We start from the raw sequence: 18888 nt of genomic DNA on the forward strand, positions 1-18888 counted from the left end.
TATCCCAGAGGGATGCAAAAGGGGCCAGGAAAAACCTATTTAGGCAAAAATATTCATAGCAGGTTTGTCTGGTGGCCAAGAAATAGAAACCGAGGGAATGTCCAGCAATCAGAGAACGGCTGAACCAGTTGTAGTCCGTGGCTGTAATAAAATACTAAGGGAATGACGGGCAAGATGGTGTCAGAAAAGTCCGGGAACAGAAGCGGGAGGACGCGGTTACCGGCAACGCCAGAGGAGAGTTGTGAATGACTTGCCTATTCTCAGCCGTGCGACGGCCCCAGACGGTCCCCGAGGACTCAGCGAAGCTCCCGATCTGCCTCCGGAGAACGGGACTCGGAGCGCGATGGAGCAGGTTGTCTTCGCTCTCTTCGGATGCAACGTTGCTGTTTGTACCTGTCAGATCTGGAAATGCGTTTGCTCGGCTTCAAAGGCCACTTGGCAGAATGTTTGCTCTGTCACGGGGTGGCGGAGGAGGAGGGGGAGGGAGAGAACGTGGAACTCAAATTTTTAAAAAATGGATGTTAAAAACAGATCCTTTAAAAAATCATATATGCCCATCAACGGGAGAACGGTTGGGTAAACTGTGGTAAGAAATGACCAACAGGATGAAGACAGAGAGACCTGGAGAGACTTACACGAACTGATGCTGAGAGAAATGAGCAGAACCAGGAGATCATTATACACTTCAACTACACTACTACATGATGATCAATTCTGATGGACGTGGGACTGTCTTCAACAATGCCAGGATTCAAATTCCAATTGATCCGCAATGAACAGAAGCAGCTACACCCAGAGAAAAAACACTGGGAAATGAATGTAAACTGTTTGCATTTTTGTTTTTCTTCCCAGGTTACTTTTACCTTCTGAATCCAGTTCTCCCTGAGCAACAAGAGAACTGTTCGGTTCTGCACACACAGATTGTATCTAGGATATACTGCGACATATTTAACATGTATAGGACTGCTTGCCATCTGGGGGAGGGGGTGGAGGGAGGGAGGGAGGGGAAAAGTCAGAACAGAAGTGAGTGCAAGGGATAATGTTGTAAAAAAGTACTCAGGCATGGGCTCTGTCAATAAAAAGTTATTAAAAAAAAAAGAATCATATAGATTAGAAACTCTAGGTTTTATTCTAATGTGTTATATGTGCAGTTTGGTTCATTTTTTCATCCTTTTCCTCTCAATTTCTTTTAAGACATATAATGTAAGTAAGAAAGTTTGATTCTTTCATTCCTCTGACTTCTCATTGATTTTGAAGAATTCTTGATGTTTGTTCCAGGCCTGACAATCCTCGCTCAGAAGTGACAGAAGCAGGGCTTCCTGTGCTCTGCCTGGATGCTCATGGCTGCTGGAGCTAGGGCAGCTGGAGCTGAGCCCTTGGCCACATACACCCCAGGTTTCTGTTCCCTAACCTCACGGACTCTCAGCTCAGCAAGGCGGCCCTCCTCCTCCTTGCCTCCCCCCACAAAGGACGCTCTGAATCAGCCTCTGGTCCTTCCACCCCATCCTCCCTCTTCTCTTCACCTCCTTCCCCCGGATACCAGCCCCATTGTCCCACCCCCACTCCGACCAGCAGCCCTGCCATTCCCCCTCTGCCCAGTGGCCCCACCATCCCCCCCTGGCCAGCAGCCCCGCCGTCCCCCCCCAACCAGAGGCCCTGCTGTCCCCACCGTGGCCAGCGGCCCCCACCATTCCCTCCTGCCCAGCAGCTGACCAAGGGCAGCCTTTGTTCTCACCCATCTGGACAACTGCAACAGCTGCTCATGGGTTTCCCAGTCCTGTCTCTCACCCTGAACCATCTCCTTCATAGCTACATAAATAATTTCCTCCCAGCGTGTCACCCTCCTGATCAACAACTCCAGTGACTCCCCCCCGGCCCCAGACCACCCTCCAGTACTTGGCCCAGCGCCCGGTGCCCGGCAATGTAGATTAGTTGGTCACCTAATCCTGCCCGGCCTCTCCTGCTATGTGAAGCATCGGTCCTGCCCTCTCCAATCCTGCCAAGCCCACCTTGAAGCTGTGTCGCCCCGCTTTGTGCCTTTGCGCCCATTACCCGGAGGGTACCCTCTCCTCGAGAGGCACTTCGGTCTTGGGCTCTCCAGGCTTCTTCCAGATTCGGCTCCAGAGTCACGTTCCCTGGGCAGCCTTTCTGCATCCCCATCCCAGCCCTCCTCTCCCACCCACCTTTAATCCGGTCCAGACCTGGCACAGACCAGTGAGGGCAGCGGAGTTCCTTAAGGGTAAGGACCATTTTGCCTCAGCCCCGGGCACAGTGTCTGGCACACAGTAGGTCTTGGTTAGTGACTGATACTGGTTGATTATTCATTCCATAGAAATGGAAGAAAAATGACCCAAGACATCGGGCCACATTTCAGCTCAAGCCTCTGCCGGAGTCTTTTCTGACCCGGCTCCTGGTCCGGCCCTTGCCACAAACTGCGTTTTGGGCTTGACAGATGCTGGACGTGAACAAAACTACAGATTTATCATCGGGACAAGCATTCGTCCAGTGCCAGGCAACTGACCCCATCCGGGCCCAGGGAGTGAGAGGCGCTTGTCTCCCGGCCTTGCTGGTCATGTGTCTCCCTGGACATTGCTCCCTACCCCCTCATTCTCGCACCCCCCCTCCCAGAAAAGCCTGCTGCCTTTCCGCATCACTGACCATTGGCTCAGATGGGGGTGGTCCCAGGTGCTGGTCAGCCCCCTCCCCGTCCATGCTGAGAGCCCCATGTTAGGGGAATAGGAGGACTCTAATCAGGGCCTCATTCCAGGCCAGGGTCACAGCCACAAGCTGAATGGAACCGTGCAAGAAGAGACCCCAATTTTCTTGTCAGATCCCCCCAGCACTGTCCCATCCCGTTCTATCCCATCCCCATGTTCAGTGACTCTGGTCAAGCTGACCAGACAGAGACGGACACGGAAGGAAAGGGTGTCCCAGGGGCTCACCTTGCCCAGAATATCCCCGGTGGAGAATCCCCTTCCATTATGGGAGACCCATTTCAGGACCCCCAGAGGCTTGCAGACTCCGATGGGGGCCTGCAAACAGTGGAGACATCCAGGCTAGGAAGTGGAGGACTTGGGGCCACCTACCAGCTGTCCTTGGATACCAAAAGACCTTCCCATGGAAGAAAAATCAGCTTAAAATAAATAATAAAATCAGCCTGGCCCTTCTTGGCCCAGAAGGCCCGGCCGGGAGCCACAAGTAAGATTCGGACTTAGGCTCTAAGTCAGGGAGTGGCAGAAAAGCAGCCAGGGCTGTCTTCCCCATTAAAAAAAAAACGGGGTGAGCTTCCATCCTGGGACCTGGCAGACCGGCTGGGCGGCCCCTGGTGGGAGGGGCACTTTCCCAGACACCCAGGACCCCCGAGCTCCCTTCCCTCTTTGCGAGTGTGGGCTCCGAAGGGCGTGCATATGTTGGGGGAGTTCATTCTCGTCACTGAGAAAAGATCCCAGAGGGAGGAAGGTCTAGGAACAGGGACATGGGCAGGGAGCGGGGCACTGCCACCGAGAGGGGGTCTTTGTCGCTCCCCTTTCACCCTCGTGTGATCGTCCGAGACCATGGCTTGGGGCCCTCCTCAAACCCATTTGGGGAATGGAGTCTGGAAGGGGCAGCCATGATGACACCCTCAGCCACAAGCCCCTTCCAACCGAGCCTGCGTCCGTGTGTTCCTGCCCCCTCCCCTCCCCTGCCAGTTGCCCAATGTCATGGCCCCTCCCCCAGGCTCTCTTGCTGATTGTTCGAGTGTTTTTACAGGCGTAAAAGGAGGAGGGCGTAACATGAGGTTCTCGGGCAGTAAAAGGAAAAAGAGATGGAGAGGATGCTCTCAGACGGGAACCTTCAGGGCCGTCCAATCACAGCCCATCCCGGGGGTCTGAAGTGGCAAGTGAAGGGCAGCCCTGGCAACAGGCCTGGTTTTCAAAAGCACTGAAGGCAGTGGCAGGGATATGGGGGGAGGGGGAAGAAAGAGAGAAAGTGAGATAAAGGAGAACAAGAAAGAAAGAGACAGAGACAGAGACAGAAACAGAGAGAGAGAGAGAGACAGAGACAGAGAGAGACAGAGACAGAGAGAGACAGAGACAGAGAGAGACAGAGACAGAGAGAGACAGAGACAGAGAGAGACAGAGACAGAGAGAGACAGAGACAGAGAGAGACAGAGACAGAGAGAGACAGAGAATCCTGAGCCCAGAACCTGAGGAGAGCTGGTTCTGACCGGACTCCAGTCACTGATGGACAAAGAAAGGCCCAGCTTCCTCACCATCAGCAGCAACAATCACTGACCAAGTTTTGCCCAATGGGCCCAGGGGCACTGGGAGGAACAGCTGCCATGGAGCACCAAATCAGCTGCCAGCCCATCCCTCCCTCACAGCCACAAGCCAGCAAAGGGGACGGACACCCAAGATAACCACTCGGGGGAGGGGGGCCAGCTGGCAGTGGCGGGGCACCTGAAAGGATAAGGTGCCAGGCTTGTGCCAGGCAAAGCAAACCTCTTCCTCCTGCCACATCCCCTTGGCTGACAGAGATGGCCCTGGACCTGGAAGCCCAGAGCCCTGGGGATGGGGCTGCTCCCACTTCTTGGCCCCTTCTGGGAAGCCAGATCCACCCGGCTCTGCTCCCACAGAGGCTCCAGCCACAGCTGCTCTCACAGAGTCTGAGCCCCCCGATCTGACCGGTGGAGATGACCCCCGCCAGACATGGGGACTGGAGCCGAAGCTTTCCACTGCATTGCCCTGCCATTAGAAGGGGAGCGAGCCCAGACTAAATGCTTGCTCAGTGACCTTGAAGGGAGGCACAAAGCCAGAGGCCACTGGGGAAGGTATCCGGTTCGGGGATGCCAAGGACGACATCACCCCTGTCCCAGGCTGCCTTGGAGCAGTCACTTGGTGCCCCCTGGGTAGAGTAGCCTCTCTGCCAGGCTGACTGGGTCTGGTCTCACCAATGAGCATGCAGTCCCTAGGGGTTGTTCATAGTCAGTGCAGAACAGAGCCCTGGTACAAGGGGATGCCCCCGGGACACGTGGCCGAGGCACAAAGGGCAGCCTGGCCTAGTCAGAATCAGCTTCTCTGTGTCCTTCTGCTTTCCCCCTTAAAGCGGAAGTTTCCCAGAAGAAACACTGCTCAGGGTATGCTGGGAGCATTCTGGGATTGTGTCAAATGCAGGTGTGCACAAAGTGACCCCAAACCTAACCAAAAACCCATGGCCTGTAACCCACGCCAATTCTGTAACTTAGGCAGAGAATATCTCCCCCCCCCCAGACTTGGGTGTTTCTTTAAAGAAATTTGTTGGCAAATTGCCTTCTCCTTCACCCCCATTTCCATTTCCAGCCAGCAGTCCAAGAGACCATATGGGCACCCAAGCCGCAGCTAAGATTGCGGACGGTGTAAGACCAAAAATCAGAGGCTGGCTTCTTGTTCTATGGTCACAGGAGGCAGACCCCCCCCCCCCCGCAGAAATACTCCTTTGTCACCATGTCCCAGACTGGGGGCCCCCAATATGATCCAAGGCTGGATTCAGAGACCTACAGAGGGTCTATGAACTGAGGTTCCCCAGCAGAGGATGAGCCCCCCAATGGTTTGGGTCTGGGGGCCCACAGCTTCTCTGCGAGGTGATTCCCCGAGATCCCTGGGCAGGGGCAGGGGAGCCACATAGGAGAAAGGGCAGACAGCTGACCCTGAGAACGTTTTGTCCCTGTGCTCCCAAGTTAGGGATGAAAAAACGGTCCAGAGTTTTTCTTCTGAATGAAATAACCATAACAGCCAATCAATAAACATTAATTAAGCATCTAATATGTACCAGGCACTGTGCTCAGTGCTGGGATATAACAGACCACAAAAGACAATACTCATTCTCAAAGAGTTTATGGCATAATCAGAAGACCCACAAGTAAACAGATATAAACTAAGCAAGCGTTAGATAGGATCGGTAGGAAATAATTAGCAGTAGGGAAACTCCAAAATTAAGAGGGATCGGGGAAGTTTTCCTGCAGAAGGTGGGATTTTAGTTGAGGCTTCTGATGACCTTGGCTGCTGCTGTCCCTCTGCCTTTCTACTTCTACTGGGTTTCCTCAGATATATAGACAGACAGACAGATAGGTAAGTAGGTATATGAATAGACAGAGATAGACAGATAGACAGACAGACAGAGACATACAGACAGATAGAAAATAGACAGATGGATAGACAGATAGATGGCTAAGTAGATAGGTAGACAGCCAGATAGACAAATAAAGATAGACAGACAAATAGATGAAAAATAGATAGAAGATAGACAGACAGATAGGTAGGTACGTAGGTGGGCAGACAGACAAACAGAAGATATGCAGATAGACAGAGGTGGACCATCAGGTTCTTTTAGCTTCTGGGAACTCATATCTAAGCTCTCTGTGGCGCTCACCTTTCCAAGAGCAAAAGGAAATCTCCCCCAACTTAGCTCTTTCTCAACTACAGATGGCAAACAACAACCAAAAGACAGACTTTGTAGCCCTAGAATAAGGTGAGACAACTAGTCTGACAAGATAGGGCTGATTCAATGGGGAGCCTCAGACTGAGAAATAAGGGGTCAGGGCTGGGGGGGGGGGTGCTGGGGAGAGCAAACATGACTCTCTGCAACCTCCTCTGACCTTCTCTCAAACCAACAGCTGATTAAGCCTCTAAACTGATCTCACATTCACAGAACCCACAGATATCTCCAGTACAGTACATTTCTAGAAGAACTTACCTTGGAAGAACTTCAGAACAGCTTTACTTCAATAGAGGCAGGGGGACAGTTTGCAGAACCCAGACCACAGCACAGGGAGACCTGGCAAGGAGCTGGAGTGAAGAGTCAGAGCGTTGTAGCTTCTACACACCTGGGAACCTTCTGGGAATCTCCTGGGAGCCTCTTAGGCCACTCTGTCCTGATTGCAAGCAGGTGGTTTGGCAGATTTGCCTTTTGTAAAAGACAAATTGAAAACTACTGAGACCCAAAAGAACCACCTAGGCCCATTACTCAGCACCAGGAATCAATCAGCAGAACTGCCTCAGGGCACATTAAAGCAGCTGGTGCTCCTTACAGACCTCAAGCCTTAAAATAATGAATAAAAAACAAAAAAGAACTCCCACCATAGACAGCTTTTATGGAGAGAAGAACAGACCTCGAACCCCAAGTTTCCTAAAGGCAAAGCAACTCCAGAAGAATCCCCAAAGAGAGACATGAGCTGGTTTCCATTTCACAAGGCTTTCTTCAATGATTGCATAAAGGATCTTAAAAGAGAGTTAAAAGAAAAATTAGAAGAAAAATGGGGAAATTACATTATTGCAAAAAGGACTGGAAAAAGAATGCAATGAATAAAAAAAATTAATTGGCCAATTGCAAAAGGAACTAAAAAAGGTAACTGAAGAAAATAATACACTGAAAATTAGAATTGAACAAATGGAAGTGAATGACTCAATAAGACTTCAAGAATCAGTCAAACAAAAAAAAATGAAAAAATAGAAGAAAATATTAATTATCTCATAGGAAAAACAACTGACCCAGAAAATAGATCTAGGAGAGACAATCTAAGGATTATTGGACTTCCTGAAAGCCATGATTTAAAAAAAAAAACCTAGACATGATCTTACAGGAAATTATTTAAAAAAAAACTGCCTTCATATTTTAGAATTAGAATCTAAAATAGCCATCAAAAGAATCTACGGATCACCTCCTAAAAGAGACTCCAAAATTAAATTCCCAAGGAATATCATGGCTGAATTTCAAAACTATCATTGCATTAAAAGATATTGTAAGCACCCAGAAAGAAACAATTTAAATACCAAGAAGCCACCATTAGGATTACCCAGGACCTAGCAGCTTTCACCTTAAAGCATGGAAGGGCCTGGAATCTGATATTCTGAAAAGCAAAGGAATTGTGATTACAGCCAAGAATAAGCTATCCAGCTAAAATGAGCATTAGCTTTCAGGGAAGAAGATATAGATGATATTAGAAGATATTATAGAATTATGTATAATTATAGAAGATATTCAATGATTTAGGTGAATTTCACCTATTTCTAATGAAAAGACCAGAATGGAACAAAAAATTTGATCTCCAAACACAGAACTCAAGAAAAGTATGAAAAAGGAAAGAACTCTTGAGAACTATATTTCTGTTATGGGTATACTTTGCAGGTATAATTTGATTTTATTATGATAATATGAAAAAGAAACTAGAGATGGAAAGGGGATCACACTGGAAGAAGAGGAAAAATGAGTTAAAATAAGGGAAATTACATCCCACAAGGAGGCAAAGAAAACCTATTATAATTGAGGAAAAAAAAGGGAAGAGGATAAGCATTGTGTGAATCTTATTCTCATCTTATTTGGATCAAAAAAAGCATATCAGACATATTTGGTATTATAAAGAAATTTGTCTCATAGGGAAATGGGAGGGAAAGGGGAAAGAGAAAGGTAAAGACCAATGGAAGGGAAAACAGAAGAATTAGGGGAAAGATGTAAAAAGGGGGAAGGGCTCTAAAGGGGAAGGATTGAGTGAAGTGGTCATCAAAAGCAAAATGCTGGAGAGGAAGGAAGGGGGATAGGAAAGAGAAAAGCATGACCTAAATAACATAGCAGGAAATACAGAATTACTTATTTTAACTGTGAATGTGAATGGGATGAACTCCCCCATAAAACAGAAGTGAATCGCAGACTGGATTGAAAGCCAGAATCCTACAAAATGTTGTTTATAAGTAACACATTTAAAGCAGAGCGATACATACAGAGTGAAGAAGGCTGAAGCAGACTATCATGCTTCGGGTGAAGTAAAAAAAAAACAGGGGTAGAAACCCTAATCTCAGATCAAGGGAAAACAAAGATAGATCTAATTAAAAGAGATAAAGAAGAGTAAGACGCAGCTCAAATGACTGAACAACAACAAAAACTTTAGCATCTTCCCATAGGTAGCTAATTTGGAGTAACCACGAAACATTCACCCCATAGAAAGTTTAGCAGGAGACCCACCTAGGAGTCATCTCAGGACCATATATAGATAAAATGGGAAGAGGGAAAATAAAAAGGTACCAACTTTCCTCCTACCACAGTCATGAAAGCATTGTTTTTATGTTGTCAGAGATCACACATGATGGTATCTAAGAGTTGGAAAGAGTTGTTTATCCATTGAGTTCAAAGTATACATCAAAGAAATGGGAACATCAGAGACATTGTGGGTTACTTTGGAGAGAAATATCTTTTCTCATGGCTTTTCTTGGTAGCATGCAGAAAAATAATGATTTTTGTTTACTTATTTTGTACCTTTCAACTTTGCAAAAACTATTAGCCATTGCGGTTGTCTTCACTGTTGATTATCTATAATTTTCTCTGCATATTGGGATAGGGACTCGGCCCACTTATTCCCTTAATTTCTTTCATTTGTTGTATTACCATGGTACACATTTCTAGCAATTTACCAAATAATGACAAGAGAAAGAGTAGCTCTGATTTGGAGACTGTGCTTATTAGGAGAGCCTCAGTGTTTATGGAAAAATAGGTGGGTTCTTAATTCTATATATACATATACATGTATATGTTTTTGTGTGTAGAGACAAACAGAGACAGACAGACATTCAGAAACAGAGAGAGAGAGAGAGAGAGAGAGACAGACAGAGAGAGAGAGAGAAGAGAAGAGAAGAGAAGAGAAGAGAAGAGAAGAGAAGAGAGAGAGAGAAGAGAGGGGAGAGAGAGAGAGAGAGAGAGAGAGAGAGAGACAGAGAGAGAGAGACAGAGAGAGAGAATGAGAATATAAAAGCAGGATCTTTTTAAAAATGTTATTGCTTTTTTTTTGTTTTAGAAACGTGGTCATTTCTGAATCTACCCACTCCTTGCAGCAATGAGCCTTCCCTTGTAATAAAGAAGAAAAAAAGATGGTTGAACTAAAACAATGGACCCAGAGACTCATGTCTCTGTTTTTACATAATAAATTTTATTTATTTTATCTTTGTGCGTCTCATTTTTTATAGCACTTCCCGAAAGCAACATATTGTTGAATTCAAAATTTGAATCTGCTATCAGTTTTAATTTTGTGAGTAAATTCATCCCATTATCATTCTAAGTTACATATTAATTGTATATTTTCCTCCTTCCTAATTTTTTCCTCACTATCGTTCTTACCCTATTCCTCTCCCTCCTCATTTCTCTGCTTTACTTCTACCTTGCTATCTTGCCTTCCTATTCCTTAACCCCCCCCACTCCTTCAATAAGCCCCCTCCCCTTATCTTTCCCCCCTGCCCTATTCCCTTGCCCTCTTATTTCTTTCTGAATTTTATACCCTTCTGGATACATACCTACATATGCATATGCATATGCATATATATATATATATATATATATATATATATATATATTGTTCCCTTTTTAATCCAGTCCCACTGAGAGTTAGGTTCCAGCACTATCCATCTCCCCCCACCCCCACTAGCTTCTGTATCAGCTTTTCTTTTTAGCCTCCTTTGCATAGGATAATTATTCCTTTTTATCTCTCCCTACACAGTTTTATTTTTATTTTTTTAGAATCACTTCATCATATTCTGTTCAGTCTAAGCCTTTCTTTCAAACTATCCATAGAAGGAGGACCATCATAGCAGCACATTTAAGAAATAAACAATCTGACCTTATTGAGTCCTTAATAATTGGTTTTCAATATTTACCTTATATTTATCCTGGATGCGATATGTTGAATTTTCCCTTAAGTTCTGCTGTTTTCATCACAAATACCTAAAAATCTTCCAGTTCACTAACTTTAATGGGTAATTTGCCTTTGGTTATAACCCAGCTCCTGTGCTCTATGGAACATAGTATTTCAAAACTATGATCCTTCAACATAGGACTATCAGGTTTTGTGTTACCCTTACTGTAGCTCCACGATATTTAAATTGTTGGGATTTTTCTTGGTTTTTTTTTCCCAATATTTTATCCTTAACCTGGAAGCTTTGGAACTTGTTTATGATATTTCTCTAAGTTTTCCTCCTAGGATCTCTTTTGGGTGGTGATCAGTGGATTTTTTTCTATTTTTGTTCTGCCTTCTTGTTCTAGAACTTCAGAGCAGTTTTTCTTGATAATTTCTTGCAATATTGCATCAAGATTCTTTTTTTTTAAATCATAATTTTAGGCAGTCCAACTATTCTTATATTATTTATTCTTGATCTGTTTTATAGATCAGTTGTTTTTCTCTGATGAAATGTTTCACATTGTCTTCTATTTTTTCATTCTCTTGATTTTTAAAATTTTCTTTGTGTTTTAGAATATCATTAGCTTTCTTTTGTCCAATTCTAATTTTCAAGAAATTATTTTCTTCCTTCAGTTTGCCTCAGCCTGGTGTCTGCTGGGCAAGGGGAAGAACAGTTTGACAGCCTTTGGGTGTGGTTCCAGTTCCTTTCCAGAATGAGAATCCAGACCATGGCTCTATCAAGAGCACATGGGGCGCCTGCTTTCCCACAACCCTCCAGCATCTGTCATCATCCTTTTTGGTCAGTTCTGCTCATCTTATGGGCATGAGAGAGAACCTCCCTTATTTGCATTTCTTTAATTACCAGGGATATAGCTATTGGTAGCTTGGATTTCCTATTTAGGAAAATGTGGGTTCATGTCCTTTTACCATTTCTCAATTAGGGGAATAGTTCTCAGAATTGTGAATAAATTCTGTGTGTGTGTATTGGAAATGAGACCTTTAGCAAGGAAACTTGCAATAGATTGCCTTCCAGTTCCCGACTTCTTTCCTACTTTTACCTTCGTTAGTTTTATTGCAGTAAAACTTTTTCAATTTAATTAAGATCGCTTTATCTCCCCCCCTCCTCAGTACCCCTTGTTTAATCTTGAATTGCTTCTCTATCCATAGCTTTGAAACATCATTTCCTCCTTGTTCTTCTAATGAGTTCTGAAATCATCCATAGTCACTTCCTTTCAAAGTCTCCCTCTCCCCCCCCCCCACCACCCCCCACCCCCGGCCTTGGCTCTCACTGCTCAGTGGCTAGTGGGCAAGAAGGAGCTTCATCATTCAGAACCCTTGGGCACTAAGCTATTTGGGGATCAGTGACCAAGGGCACGTGGACAGCACATAGGTCATCCAATCCAAGCCCCGGCTGAACACACACTCACACAGACACACACACACACTCACACACACACTCATGCACTTACACACACAGACACACACACACACTCACACTCACAGACACACACACACACACTCATACACATAAGTGGATGTGATATAATGTAATCTCGAGGCACAGCAGTTCCGGGATGTGCAATGGCTGTTTTGGGGGGAAACCCCACAGACCCGTGAGGTTTGTGAGGGGGTCTTGTTTGCTCCTCCTCCAGATCACGCCTCCCAAACACTGATGTCCCTCAGAGCTCGGTCCCGGGCCTGCTTCTCTTCTCCCTCTGTCCTTCACTGGTGATCTCATTGACTACCATCTCTAGGCTGACGATTCTCTCCAGTCTCATTTCTTTAACTGCCTTTCAGACCTCTCAGACCGGATGTCCAGGAGACGGCTTAAACTCCCCTAGAGGCATTCCCCCTTCTCTGTTACTGTCAGGGCCCCCCATCCTCCCAGGCTTCCGGTCTAGGAGTCATCCCGGACTCCTGTCTCTTGGCCCCCAAATCCAGCGAGGAGCCCAGGCCTGGGCTGTCTCCTCTGAGGCACCCTCAGATCTGGCTCCTCTCCTTTCTTACACTCCCCCTATCCATCACCTTGCCCTGGACAGATGCTCAGCCCAAGTCTCTCCAGAACCTTCTCCACTCATCCACCAAGTGATTTTCCTAAGGCACAGGGTTGAGTGCGCTGCCTCCTTCCCAATAAACCTGGCGGTTCCATTTCTGCTCCAGGCAGCATCCAAAGTCCTGTACAACCTGGCCTCCTCCCTCCCTTCCAGTCTTCTTGTACCCCTCCCCAACTCGAGCTCTTCCCCCCAGTGGGGCGGTCTCCTGGCTGGCTCTGGCTCTCGGCTCCAGACATTTTCTCCAGCTGTCCCCCATGCCCGGACCGCTCTCCTGCCTCTGGCTCCAAGTCTCCACTAAAATCTCACCCGCAGCTGGAGGTTTTCCCCAAGCCCTCCCCGATGCAGCACCCTCCCTTATGGGTTATGTCCTATTTATCCTGTCTATAGCTGTATTTGTTTCCCATCCCCCCATTCATCCGTAAGCCTCTGAGCACACCACCTAGCACACAGTAGGTGTGCTACTTATTGATTGATTAATTACTTAATACTGACTGATTGATTAAAGATGGTAGACAGGAGCACAGAGTTCTAGAGGACAGATGTGTTCTCCATCTTACGGAAAAGGAACATGTGAGAGGACCGCCCCCCGCCCCCCCAGCTCTTTTGTTCAGAAAGATGAGCCAGAAGATGCTACTGCCATAACGAATGCTGTGTCATGGTCCGTCTCCATCCAGGCTGTCCCCCCTTCCCTCTGGGAAGCAGCAGGTGAGCCAGAGCACGGCGGCTACAGAGCAACAGGGGGACCCTTAAAATCACCCCTTTGGGTCACAAGGGACCGAGGGTTGTCACTGTGGAGACAGAGAACTGTGACTGCCTGCGGAGCCTGCTTTGGAGGGATAAAAACAGCTGGGCGGCTTCCGAGGGAAGGGAATTGTCTGAGCTTGTGGGAGGGGATGTCTCCCCTCGCTCCCGGGAGCCCCTAAGCACGAGCAGCCTGTCTGAAAATGGACCAGGATGAAACATCAGAGACCCATCAGCACCTGGAGTCAGGGGCAGAGTACCTGGGATGGCCCAGTATCCAGTCCCAAGGGCTTGCCCCAGCCCCCTAGTCACCGAGCTCATCAGCTGAGACCCCCCATCCTGCAAGGAACCCGCCAGCCAGTGCCTCTCCATGCCAGTGCGGCTGCCCCAAGTGGTGACGGGGGAGGCAGCCCGGGCTCAGGAGGTCTAAGAGGCTCCTGCAGGCCCTGAGGGGGAGCCCCTTTTCCCAGCACCTCCTGCACCGAGCCCGGCTTTGAGGCTCCAGTTTCACAAGGGCCATTCCCCTCCACCTTCATGTAAAAGCCAACTGGCCTTTGTTGGCTAAGTCTGTGGAAGCGCCAGAGGGGGCTCAAGAAGCCCAATGTTTGAGGGAAGCAGCTTTCAGTCACCCTCTGGGGACTCAAGCCGCCAGCGCCGTGTACGGCAGGCAGGGGACTCAGAGAGGACACTACCTGGCAGACAGACGGGGTAGGGGTAGGGGAGACAGACAGACAGACAGAGACAGAGAGACAGAGAGAAGGTTAGGGGTAGGAGAGACAGACAGACAGACGGGATAGGGGTAGGGGAGACAAAGACAGAGAGAGGGTTAGGGGTAGGGGAGGCAGACAGACAGACAGACAGAGACCAGAGAGAGGCTGCGAGAAGAACTGGGCTAAGCGATGTCCCCACCCCTCCCTGAAGCCCTCCCTCTCCTCTGAAAGGCAGATCAGTTCAGTCCGGGACTCAGTGACGGGAAGAGGATGTGACACTGGAATCAAACTCCCAGGGTCCTTCACTTATCTTGGAACACTTAGCTAGAGCTTGGCTGTGACTGGGATTTTTCTAAAGCGGGTATGAGGAAGGGACTCCCTGCAAAGTGCGGGTGGGGGAAGACACCGGAAAATACTGAGGTCCTCACTGAGCGTGGGGAAGTGACCCCTCAGGTAGGACATAATCAGAGAGAGTAACGAGAGGATCAAGATGAGAGAATAACGCAGAGTAAGGAGGCACAAGCCGGGGTCTGAGGGAGGCCCTGGCCTCTGCGTGGCCATCCGAGAAGCTTCCAGCACAAGCTGCTATTGGAGCTGGGGCTTGAAGGCAGGAGGGAAATTATTGAAATTAAAATCCTCATGAGCGATGTCTGTCCTTATCCTCATTTCCAGTGCGTCTCCCTCCGCTCCTCCATAAACATCCATTTTTTGTGACCAAAAATGTAAAAGAACAAAAGCAAAGCCGTGACCTAAGACAGCAGTGCCCTGGAGGGGGGTGGGAAGGGAGAGCACCCTGGACGGGCTCCGGCCACTTCTCAGGCACAAAGTCTGGAGCTGAGGCGCTGGAAGAGGCTGGTCTGTCTTTGTTCCAGAGGGGACGCCGTGTCCACAGAGACCAGGAGGTCGGGGAGGTCAAAAGCTGACCAGAAATTTCACCAGCGTATCATGGTCCAACTTGCACTTAAGGCAAGCAGGAGAAGGACCAATCGGGCAGAGCCTTGAGGAAGGAAAATGCTCTTCCTTCTCTTTCCCCTTGGAGGAGGTGGGAGCCCCTGGGTTTGCCACACTGCATACACCACCAGACTCCACAGGTGCATCAGTTGACTGTTCTGCATTACAAAGAATGGCTACTTTTTGTAGTGGCTAAAAACTGGAAACTGAATGGATGTCCATCAGTTGGAGAATGGCTGAATAAATTGTGGTATATGAATATTATGGAATATTACTGTTCTGTAAGAAATGACCAACAGGATGATTTCAGAAAGGCCTGGAGAGACTTACACGAACTGATGCTGAGTGAAATGAGCAGGACCAGGTGATCATTATATACTTCAACAACAATACTAGATGATGACCAGTTCTGATGGACCAGGCCATCCTCAGCAACGAGATCAACCAAATCATTTCCAATAGAGCAGTAATGAACTGAACCAGCTACGCCCAGAGAAAGAACTCTGGGTGATGACTAAAAACCATTACATTGAATTCCCAATCCCTCTATTTATGCCCACCTGCATTTTTGATTTCCTTCACAAGCTAATTGTACAATATTTCAGAGTCTGATTCTTTTTGTACAGCAAAATAACGTTTTGGTCATGTATACTTATTGTGTATCTAATTTATATTTTAATATATTTAACATCTACTGGTCATCCTGCCATCTAGGGGAGGGGGTGGGGGGTAAGAGGTGAAAAATTGGAACAAGAGGTTTGGCAATTGTTAATGCTGTAAAGTTACCCATGCATATATCCTGTAAATAAAGGCTATTAAAACAAACAAACAAACAAACAAAGAATGGCTAACTGGGGAGCAGTGGGAGCAAGAGCTACTGGAAAGGAAGGTGATGAGAAAAAATTAAGGATCGTTCTAAAGGGTTTGGAATTTTAATTTTAACCACTGTATAATGCTTCTCTTAATTAATTAATTTTTTGCTGAGGCAGTTGAGGCTGAGTGACTTACCCAGGGCCACATGGCTAGGAAGCGTATAATGCTTTTATTAACCTCAAGCTTCTCCCTGAAACAAGGGCCCCTTTGCTAATATTCACCACCTTTCTGGGCTGCTGGGTAACTGTGAATCACACGGGCTCCTCCACCCTGACGTGCAAGGCTGAGGCTGCAGCGAGTCACCAAAAAAAGTGTTCCCTAAGGATGGGGCACAGGACATCATTCCCAGAGAAATGGGGAGCAAGATGAGGATGCTCTCAGCATTGCACAGCGGGGCATCCTGCGAGGCTAGGAGGGGGACAGCAGGAGCAGCCCCTCAGCAGAGGGTTCCCAGAAGGCAGGGACAGTGGCTGGGAGGGACCCGGCGTGGAAAAAAAACAGAAATCCACAACCACGAGGAGTCGGAACGGCCGCAGCTCCCGGGGGCTCCCTGTCCTTTGCTGGGCTTTCTTCCTGGATTCTCAGAGGAGAAAGGGACCTCCCAGGAGAATCATCCCAGACGGGAGGGATGGAGCAGCTGCCCGGCGCACCCAGGTGCGGAGGAGCTGGACCACTGGCCGCCTCCTCGCACTCCCGGGCTCTTTCCCCTTCACCACACTGCCTCCTAGTGTGCGCTTTCCCTTGTTTCTGTGGGCTTGAGTCTGACGCTCTTTTCTGAACGGCAAATGCAAAGTTCTCTCCGTAAACCATCGGGCACCAGCTGATTTTTTGGTTTTCTAGTGAGCTCCCACAACTGCCCACGGGCACACGGGAGTGAAAGGAGGTCCAAGGCCAGGCGGTCAGAGTCTAGCCCAATTTCTAAGCTTTATCCAAGCAAAAATGTCCCTGTGTTCTGGAATGAGCTGGGCAGTTCTTTCCTACAAACAGATGGCCAATCACTGTGGCCTCCAGAGCCATGCATGACCACCCCCTGCAGACCCTCCTCTCTGTCAGGCTCTTTGTCAAGTCGGGGGCTCTGGCCATGTGGCTGTGCCATGAACTCCAAGCATTTCCTCTGACCATTCATCCCCCACATCGGGATTCTCTCCCTCTATCTCCTACTTCCCTGGCCTCCTTCTCTCTCTCTCTCTCTCTCTCTCTCTCTCTCTCTCTCTCTCTCTCCCTCCCTCTCTTTTTCTTTTTCTTTGTTTCTGTCTTTCTATCTCTGTCTCTGTCTCTGTCTCTCTCTCCCCCTCCCTCCCTCTCTTTTTCTTTGTTTCTCTCTGTCTTTCTATCTCTGTCTCTTTCTTACTCTCTGTCTCTGTCTCTGTCTCCCTCTCTCCTTCTCTCTCTCTCTCTTTTTCTGTCTTTGTCTCTGTCTCTTTTCTCTCTTCTCTCTCTCTGTCTCTTTGTCTCTCTCCCTCTTTGTCTCTCTTTCTCTGTCTCTCTCTGTCTCTCTCTTTAGATCTAGGCTGCTTAGCTCCCTTCACTTCTCCTGCCCCTCACATCCATGTTGACCCTCCCCTGTTCTAATCTTTCTCTTCCATCCCCTTTATTATGTTCCACGAAGCCCCCATTTGTAGGGTTCTAGATTTAAAGCAGAGGGAGCTGGATGTTTAGACATAATCTCATCCAACCCCTATCATTTTACTGATGTGGAAACTAATACTCAGGAATCTAAGTAGCTTATCCAAAAGTAAGTAGGGAATATCAAAGTGGAGATTTGAACTTGGATCCTTCCCCTCTTAACTTCTCTCATATCAAGCCAGCTCCACCAGCTCTCCCTACTTCCTTTCATCCAAAGACCTCTCCAAATAGTTCCTTTTCTCTCCAACTGTCTACTTCAAATCCCCCTGGCAAACCTTCCCCACCCCTGCCTCTGCTCTCTGAGGAAGGGGAGGCTCTTCTTAGCCTTGTCCAGTAGTTCCCTTGATGGCTTTTGTGAGGTCCAGAGGAGGGAGGGGCAAAGGTAGCATCTGGGAAGGGTTCAATTCCAGGAGGGAGGAGAGAACAGAAAGTCTCGGTACCAGCCTCCAACTCCATCTTCCACAGTGACGCCTCCTTGGTTGTGTCCAAGTATGACCAGGTCCTCTGACACCCTCTAAAGTTGGGATCCACCACCTCTTCTGCCAGCCAAAATCCTAGGGAAAAAAGAACTGTCCACAATACATCACTTTCCACTTTTTAAAAAATCCTTCCATCTGGTTTCCAACCTTATCATTCTCCCCAACCTGTTCTCTCCAAAGGTGCCTGTGAACTCGGAGTTGCTGAATTTGATGACAGAGTTGAAGGCATCCTTCTTGCAGCATTCAGTGCTGTTGACCACCGTCTCCTCCAAGACACTGCTCTCTTCTGCTTCTCCCCCATCTGTAGGACAGCTCCTTTGCAAGCTCATCATCCCTACGCCATCCCTTAGCGATGATTGTTCCCACAGATCAATCCTGGACCCAGTTCTCCCTCCACACTTTTGCTTGGTGATCCCTCAGCTCCCATAGGTTTCTCTATTATTTCTTGCAATCTAACCCCAGTTCTCTCCTGAATTCCAGTCCCACACCACCAACCAACTACCGGTTCTTGCGATCTGGATGTCCCTTAAGCACCCAAAGTTCAACACCCAAAATAGAGCTTATCCTTCCTTCAAACTCTCCCTCTTTTCTGTTCCCATTTTTGTTGCAATTACCACCATCTTTCTGTTTCCCAAGCCTGAAACCTTCACATAATCTCTGATATTCCCTTCCCTTCCTCACCCTTTCCATCTAAGTAATGACCAATCTTGTTGCTCCATGTCCAGTGCATGTCTTTCACACTCTCTTCATCCACGTTCTCCATCCTAGATGAGTCTTACATC

This window comes from Sarcophilus harrisii, chromosome 1, assembly GCF_902635505.1.
Source record: "Sarcophilus harrisii chromosome 1, mSarHar1.11, whole genome shotgun sequence".
NCBI classification, from domain to species: domain Eukaryota; kingdom Metazoa; phylum Chordata; class Mammalia; order Dasyuromorphia; family Dasyuridae; genus Sarcophilus; species Sarcophilus harrisii.